Consider the following 8,037-nt stretch of genomic DNA (forward strand, 5'->3'; position numbering starts at 1 on the left):
TTGATGTTGAAGCTTACTGAATTGTGGAATAAATAAAATTAAACTTAAAAAAAGGTAAAATTTAAACTATGGAACAAACCCGGGGCAAATCTGAAAATAGCCCAAACCCAAATCCGCCCATTTTGTCCGAAAACGTCGTCGTTTTGCATGCTGTTTATTTGTTTTCCGCCTCCACGGGACGACAAAAGAAAGGGCGGACACGGAGCTGCCGAAGAAGTGAAAATAGGAAGCACGTCCAACAACGCGAGAGGAGAAAGAGATGATCAGCGCGTGAAGAATCAATCGAATAAAGAGGTGAAAATATAGTGGTGAGTGTGTGACAATTTTAAATTGAATTCTAAACTGTTTATTGTTTGTGATAAATTTCTGATTTTGTGTGTTCGTCTGTCGAAAATGAAAGTTCTGTTTTAGAAATTAATTTGTTTTCTCTGTCTTTCGAACAAACCATTATTCATTATTTTTGTGTTTTCACACAGTCTCCTCTCTGTTTGATTACTCTAAGTTACGTTTAGTGTAGTCTTAATAAAAGATTTCTTTTGATGAAACAGGTGTGAATTACGGATCACAAGAGACTCATTCGTACTTTACTATCTTCTCAAACTTTGCTTCCTTGCTGAGGGAAGCCCTTTGGTGCGTAAACGGAAGCGGACGATCAGGATCAGTCCCAGAACTATCCCGTTCTTTTGTTATGGAGAAAATTTGAGATTCTTATTACTTTCGCCTTGTCACAATGGAAGCCCGGGAAATAACTGAAGGAACGGTTTCTAACGTACGGTTTCTTTCTCTCAGTCTAATTTTATTATTGAATATGAGATTATCCTTCAATTTCGATCATCAAATGAAGACTCTTCGTTTGGAATTTAGGATTACTTCTCTGAAATTCTTAAATGGTCTTATTTTGTTTGTAATACTTGAACTTTTGTTTCTAATTTGTTTATGGATTTTGATGGATATAGTAGATATGGCCTAGAACTACCAAGTCGATGTTCTTGGGGATCTTGTGATTCTTGTTACTGTTACATTGCATTTTTTGCAACAAAATTAAACAACTGGATTTGTGCTGGAGTTATTTGCTATTGTTCATTTTAATATTAATAGACAGGACACTTTTGGGGCTTCTTCGCTCTCTTATCTTATAACAAGGAAAAGTAGGATACTTTTGAAATACATCAAGAGGCCTGATTGCTTCATTCAGTGAACTTCAAATCCAATTGTTTATGTAGTTCTCAATCGAATTCAGCTCCTAGTTAAGCTGGCCAAGCCAATCCGCAAAGGTTACGGTTGATGTTTCTATGTGCTGCATTTCTATGTATGCTAGTCTTTTTGTAATCTGTTTTGTAAATTTCCTAAATGTTCAAGCATGGAATGATTATCTGAAATTTGTTATACATATTTTAGAAGCTCAAATCACCTGCTTTGAATCAGGATGCTCGTAAATTGGCTGGAACTGTCAATTGGGGAACAGCAACTGTCATAGGAGTGTTTGCAGGCATGTTATATGGAGGCAGCAAGGAAGCATCAGCTTCGGTTGTAAGTTTGGATTTAGTTGAAGAGCTTAAATTGCATATCAAGTCTTTCATCTCAATTTTGTTTTAACAATATTGTTAGCGACCTAGGGAAGTGAAAATTCGAGGGAAAGCTTGTCAAAGATATGCATCTAGGGATATAGATCTTAAATCTATTCTCCACATTCCAAAACTTGTAACCTCTTGTCTGTTAGTAAACTCTTTAAAGATTCTAATAGTGTTATTTTTTATGACCCTCCTTGTGCTTTTAGGACCAATATTTGGGAATGATGATTGTCACAGCTAGAGAAATAGGCGGATTATATTATTTTGATGAGATTTCCTTCAAGAATAGAAAGACTCAAGCCTTAAGCAGTATGAGTTCAATTCTAGTTTAGAATAAATAATGCAATGTCATCTTAGACTAGCACATCCTTTGTAACACCCACCTAAACCTTTTTTTTTATTTTTTTTTTATTTTTTTATTAATAAATATAATTATTTATTTATTTAATTTATTTTATTATATTATATTTTATTTTAATTTAATAAAAAAAGAGGTAAAAATTTATTAAGAATTAAATTGAAAACAATTTTAGAAAAAATGGGTGAAAATTTAGATTGTGCGTGTATTTTTAAAAGAAAAATAGGAAACCGGGGATTAAAATGCAATTTAAAAAAATTACGCCATGTTAGACGCCCGGTCAGCAGCTTCGATCAAACAGGACGCGCCAAGTGGCAGAGGCGCTGACGCGGGAGGCCACGCGGGGGGAGCCACATGGGCGATTCGCGTGCGCGCAATCGAACGATTGAGATCCGTTCCCGCGCGCACGGATGGCCTAGAGTGAATCGCGCACGGATGGCGCAGATTGAATCGCGATGAATGGTTCAGATTCACTACTTATTTAATCGTGATCAGATGGTTCAGATCAAAAGCGGATAGGTATAAATAACCCCATCCGCACCTAAATCCTAACCCTAGCCGACAGAATCCCTCACCGGAGAAGACAACCCAGCCGTCGGGGAGCCGACCGCCGCCACCCACCGCCGCACTGGAACCCTTTTCGACTGACAAAAAAGGTAAAAAAATTTTTTTTTACACGAAATTCAATTTTGAACCCACCCGTGGCCAAATCGGAGTGAAAGAACCTGCCAATTGTCCGGAAAACACCGCCGAAGCCCGGCGGCGCCGCCGTGGGGAATTTCACAAACCGCCTTCGATGAAGCCCTTCCCGATTCCCGTTTCGTGTGATTTTTTCATCGTTATGATCACCGTTTTCCTCTCTACAGGTTGACCGAAGCGAAACACCCAACCGCAACGTGAGCCGGAAGAGCTGCGGCACCGGAGAGTCCCGGCACCAGTGAGTTGCGATTTTTCGTGTTTTTTGGCCCATTGAGGCCCTTTAACGTTTGTGCTCGCAGAAATCGATGTAAAATCGACTGAATTTGGCCGAAAACGGCCAACCCGAGGCAAACTGTCGCCGCGGGTGGCGGCGCTGTCGCTGGAGCGCGCGGCGGAGCCGCTGTGCCGGATTTTCGAAATTGGCCAAGTAGGGCCTGGGATTGAATTTTGGATTTATTTGGGATATTTATAGGTACCATAAGCGCGTTTCAGTTCCCGAAGAAAAATTCAAGGAACCCAAGGACCGCCTGTAGGCACAGTAAACCATTTAATTTTTTGTGTCAAATCAAGTAAAAATCTCTCACTCTATTCTCTGTTATAGGATTGAAGTCCAATTAACAATAATACGATAAATTATGCAATTTAGAAAATATTCATAATTAATTACCGGTTACTAATGGAGTCAGAACCGGAAACTATTCATTGCTAATTTTGTTGATTTCTGTTGATTTATTTTACATTTTAAAAGTATGATGGTATCTGGTTTATCTATTTTATGGTTTAAATGCATGTATTACTGCCTTATTTAACCACTATTTAATTTTGGGATTTAAGATATGATTGCATTACAAGATGCATGTTCATTTGTTTATGTGATTATGTTTGATTTGGTAACGGAAACTAGGGGAAAACAGAAAAGGGTTGTGATCAAATAAACAGATAAGATGACAACCTTACTAAATATCCTGGAAGATGGTGGACGGACTGGGTTCATAGAGAACCCTACCGTGAACGTTGTCTCATAACGGATGGGGTATAAAGACTTGATAATTTGGCGCTCATACCGGACGAGATATGGGGACGACTCGCTTCACACTTAAACCGGACGGGGTATTGAGGTTTAACGTCTTGGTGCTCATATCGGACGGGGTATGGGAACGGCCCTGTAATTGAGATTGTTAAGGAAAAGAGTTTACGTGTAGCGGGGACATCCCTATGGATCCCCATGAATACTAATAGGTTGGTGAAACGAGAAACGGTTATGGTTTAATTTATTGTTGATGAATATGAATTTATAATATGTTTTATGTTGCTAATTGTGCATGAAGTTATGATCTGTATGATATTATTGTCTCTATAAATTGTTTTTATAAATTCCACAATGGTAAGTGAACGGTAAATGATTTTACGATTGATAAACGAATTTGCTAAAATTAGTGCTACATTAGTTGTTTTGATTTTCTACCAACCTTTGCTTCTGCGCTGGTGACATATTGTGATATCCTTACTGGGGTAGTGTAGCTCATCCCTTATCTAACAATTATAGATCAATAGGACCTAGTTTCAGAGCCCGATCTGTAGGAAGATTACGAGTAGATACTAGATACTTTCTATTTTCTATTACTTTTCGTATTTCTCGTGTTTCTTTTAGAGAATTCATTCCGTAATGTTTGTTTAGTACTTTTAAGTTATTGTGTAAGGGATGTAAAGTTTAACATTTTATTTCGCTTTCGCACTTAAATTATTATATATTTCTTTTTGGATTTCTGGGGTCGTTACATTCTTGTTTTCTTTATGTGAGACGTTTATTTCCATGTTTACATGTTTGAATTTTTCATCACTTTTAATTCTTGTTTTGTTTGTCCTCGTAAAATAGGATTTGACTCAAGATTGCCCATTTTTCATTCTAGGGTTTTTCTGAATTTGAAAGTTATGAAAAAATCCTTGTACGGACTTTAAAAATCCTCAAGAACTTGATTTGAAAGATTCAATACGGTAACGAAAGGATATAAATATTCTCAAAATCAAGCTGACCATACCATGTTCTATAAACATTAAAGATCAGGTAAGTTGGTCATACTTATTGTTTATATTGATGATATAATCTTCATACAAGATGATTTTGAAGAAATTGAAATCCTAAAAAAGAAGCTAGCTGAGGAGTTTGAGATTTAAGATTTGAAAATTCGAAGCACTTCCTTGGTATGGAGTCTGCTAAATCCAAGAGAAGGAATCTTCGTAGATAAAGGCGAGTATGTTCTTTGACCTACTTAGCGCAATCAAGAATTCTATTAAATCCAACATGAAGTACAAGTTGCTGAAGCAAAGGATGTGGTGAACAAAGAACAGTATTTAAGACTTGTAGCTAGGCTAGTCTACCTATCACATAATCGGCCAGACATTACTATTGCAATAAGTATCGCCAAGTCAATTTATGCATTCTTTAAGTCAAAAGACATTTTGAAACAATCTATAGAATCCTTAGGTCTAAAGGGAACTCGTAGAAAAGGATTATTCTTTAGGAATCACATTCACGTAAAGATAGAGGTTTATAAGGATGCAGACTAGGCTGGAAGTGTCTTAGATAGAAGGTTAACATGAGGATACTGCACCTTTGTGGGAGAAAACTTGGGCATGCAAAGAAGTAAAAAACAAAATGTGGTGGCCAGAAGTAGTGCCAAGACTGAATTCAGATTTGTTGCTCATGGAGTTTGTGAAGTTTTATGGTTAAAGAAACTTCTTGAAAAATTAAAGATTTCTGTGCCACTATCGATTAAGGTATACTGTGACAAAAAATCACCAACTGCTACTGCACCCTCTTCATGACATAACAAAAGATGTGGAGATTGAGAAGCACTTAATCAAATCACTTGTTTGCCTTATGTTCCATCTATTAATCAAGTGGCAAATATTTTGACTAAAGAGCTTCACAAGAAACAGTTAGACAGTTTAGTTTTCCAAGGTAATGGAAGACATTTTTATACCAACTTGTAGGGAAGTGTTGAAATATTTTATCTAGATTTTTAATATTTTTTTGTCAATTAAGTCGCTAGTATTATCTCCATAATTAATAAACAATAAGTGACTAGGAAGATTTGTAAATAATAGGAAATATTTGTATTTAATAGGGAATTTTTTACTAGGAAGATTTGTGGGATCCTTAAGGTAATTAGTTTCTTTTGGCATAAGATTTCCTCATGGTATAGGTAGGAGATTTTGTAATGTGTGCAACCAGAATACTTTTCTCTGTTCATCTCTCAATCTACAGTATCTAAACCTAAAAATGATTACAATGGACACGTAAAAACGTGTGGTTGTACCGAGGTTCACAAGAAGTTTGTCAGTTTATATAATTTACATGTAACGTATAGCATGCTCTGTTTGCCAATTCTCTGTCAATAATTTTAGTTCTTCTGCATCATCTAGCTTGTGAATTTATTGCTTCTGGCTTTCCTTTCTCCACTTGTGCATTTTTTGGTATGTTTTTGTGCATTCAGAGTAGTATTTTATTTTTTACATTCATGCTGATGCTTTTTCTTTCTGCAACTCATTGATATCGACATTGATAGTACCCTACCTCATTGATATTGACATTGATAGAAACCTACCTCATTGATATTGACATTGGTTTTAACTATTATATATTTACTGTTTTCTAAATTAAATAGAATTCCCCACATTTTGGCAGAGCAAGGATGCAGAGGTCATGTTGAAGCTTGGGAGCACTCCAGATAAGCGTGAACAGTATCGGCTAATGAGGCATCAATGGAGAAAAGGTTCATTCGAGTTACTCGTGGCTCAATTGTTGGTGGAGTACAGCTTGGGATGTTTACTGCTGCATTTTATGGTTTGCAAAACCTGCTTGCTGAAAAACGAGGCCTACATGATGTTTTCAATGTAGTAGGAGCGGGTTCAGCAACTTCTGCAACATTTGGTTTAATCAGTAATGGTTCATGCCTTAAATACAACTGACTTATTCTTTGCTATTATTCAGAGATGATAAAAATTGCAAGCAGATGAAAGTTAGCTTCATGAGGAATTCCAAGTGGAACTGAAATAATAAATTACAAATTTCATCATTTTTTATAGAATTTAGACCCTATTGAAATTATTAGATTTTCACCATCTCTTTCCTTAATTAGGTACCTATTCTAAATAATTTCCACAGAAAAGTTGATTTGTTAAAAAAATATCCTTAGGATCAACCTTTTCTACCGGTGAAGCTGAACTTTATTGGATGTAGGAAGAAGAAATTGATGAATCTCTCTTAATATCTGATATTTTACTTCTGTCTAAATTATATACTAGTGTCTGGATCTCTCAAGTGGAGTCTAAGGAATGTGATGCTGGGTTCAGTTCTGGGAGCAGCAGTCTGTTTCCGTCTTGGTAATTATTTCACACATTATATACCTTGAATTTTTATATTTTGGAGAGTTTTGAGAAGTGAATTAGCACTGATCCTAGTTTCTAATTGGAACTCTTTTCGAAATTTGGAAGTCTCCAATAAAATCTCAACTAATTGCTGTTTTTGGGATCTTAATCTAAAATGGACTTGATTTCTGCAAAATATTCCTTGAAACATCTTTTGCCATGTTGAAATAATTGCCAGATTAAACGTTTCTGTATATTATGAGTGAAAGGGTAGTTAATCTATGGTGAAATGTGTGAAAGATTTAATTGAGAATGTCTTAACATGTTACATGAAATTTGTGTTTTATGACAGGCTGGATCCACTGGAAACTTGTGGAGAAAGCGAATGAAGGGAATATTGCTGCTCATTCAGGTCAAAGTGGAGAAGTGAAGAGCGGTGTGAGTGCAGCCATTGACAGGCTTGAAGAAAACTTGAACAAATAGAGAATTTCTTTTTGGCACAGATCTCCATCAGTTTTGCATCAAGAGACACAAGATTAAGAGCAGAAATTGGACGAGCAAGAACAATTCCAAATCTCAAATGTCCTGTGGGTTAATGAAAGTAGGATATTTGTTTGCCTCGCTCCCTGGCCTTTCAAGAACAATGACAAATAGCATAACCAAGAGCACAAAGAAAGCAACAACCCTGAAAGCCAGAAGCCAAGCTGGGTGAATTCCTTTGAGGCATGGCTTCCAAGTTTCATCCTCAAACAAGGTTCCTGCTGAGTCTTGCTGATCTTCTTCGTTTTCATCTCGTCTTCTGCGAAAACCTTCATGTTTTGAAATAAGAGTGGATGCAAAGATTAAAGTGAGCAATAACCAGATGCAGCAAAGCAGGACTCTCCAGTTGAGCCAGTAGCTTGAGGTGGTTGTATTGGCAGTCGTGGGTGGATGCCATGTGTCTTTTGATCCTGTTAATGAACTCATGCTTGTTACAATTTCGTTATCTGGTTCTTCGCCTATCAAAGAATTTGGCTGATGGATGCTGTTCAACTTTCA

General features: G+C 36.7%; 1 pseudogene across 1 annotated transcript; it reads left to right on the forward strand.

Annotated features, from left to right (window-relative positions):
- Positions 1–9: 9 nt before the first annotated feature.
- On the forward strand, positions 10–8,037 carry LOC148240135 (uncharacterized; annotated as a pseudogene). Its single transcript, XR_015816557.1, has 6 exons — positions 10–308; positions 549–769; positions 1,426–1,530; positions 6,317–6,571; positions 6,937–7,014; positions 7,352–8,037. The product of XR_015816557.1 is annotated as an uncharacterized LOC148240135 (transcript).

This window comes from Carica papaya, chromosome 9, assembly GCF_054855325.1.
Source record: "Carica papaya isolate Zhongbai chromosome 9, ASM5485532v1, whole genome shotgun sequence".
NCBI classification, from domain to species: domain Eukaryota; kingdom Viridiplantae; phylum Streptophyta; class Magnoliopsida; order Brassicales; family Caricaceae; genus Carica; species Carica papaya.